This window comes from Motacilla alba, chromosome 7 (genome assembly GCF_015832195.1).
Source record: "Motacilla alba alba isolate MOTALB_02 chromosome 7, Motacilla_alba_V1.0_pri, whole genome shotgun sequence".
Classification (NCBI taxonomy): Eukaryota; Metazoa; Chordata; class Aves; order Passeriformes; family Motacillidae; genus Motacilla; species Motacilla alba.
In genome coordinates, this window is record NC_052022.1 from 30,482,774 (window position 1) to 30,483,776 (window position 1,003).

The following is a 1,003-nucleotide window of genomic DNA, read 5'->3' on the forward strand; positions in this document are numbered from 1 at the left end:
AGGAGGGAGGGAAGGAGGGGAAGGGAGGGGAGGGAAGGAGGGGAAGGGAAGGAAGGGAGGGAGGGAGGGAGGGAGGGAGCGGCCCCCGCCCCCCCGCACGCCGCCCCCTCCCGCGCGGTCACATGGGGAGAGCCCGCGCGCGCTCCGCCGCCCGCCCACGCGCGGCCGCCGCGTGACGCAGCGCCCGGCGGGGGCGGCACCGGCAGCGGCAGCGCCCCCCCGCGGCCGCACCGCCGCCCCCCCGCGCCGCCCCCGCGGGAACCGCGCGGCTCCCGCCGGCCCTGCCGCGGGAAAACAGCCCGGGAACCGCGCGGAGCCGCCCCGCCGGCCCGGCACACCGCCCCCCGGGCCGGCCCCGGGGTGCGACACGCGGAAACCGGTGCGAAAGTACCGAGTGTCATTTCGAGCGAGGAGAAACGGGAGCGTGTGGTTGTTTTACTGATGGAGAATTGGTTAGAAACTCATCGTTTGAGTGAGCAGTGTTTCAGTGATAAAATTAAGTAATAAGTAATAAATTAAGTAACTTATATTTAGTGCCGATAACAGTAGGAAAAAAGCACTGCACGTGTGGAAAAAAAATAGCGAGTGAGGGGAAAAAAGCCTCAATAAAACAAGCTTGTCCTGTAGGCAACGTCCAGCTCTGCCTAGAGCTGGGAATACCTTTCACCCAGGGTTTCCTTGCCTTTTCCCTTGCCTTCTCATCCATTCCTTGGCTGTTTGTCTGAGCAGGGTCAGTCCGGGCAGGAGGCAGAGGCATGACCTGGCTCCTTGGTAAACACCTCCAAACAAAGCCGAATTTCTCCTTCAGTTTTTCCAATAGAAGGCTGAGGCTTTGCAGCGTCCGTGTCAAATCTCTGTCGCCAAAGCTACACAAAAACGTCTCAAAATTAATAAATCATCTAGGAACCGAGTTTTAAAAAGTTCCGAGCGCACAGGACTGCGTTCCGGAGCTGGGGAAACGCAAGCACCCTTTTTTCCATTTGTAACACCCGAACTCTCACAA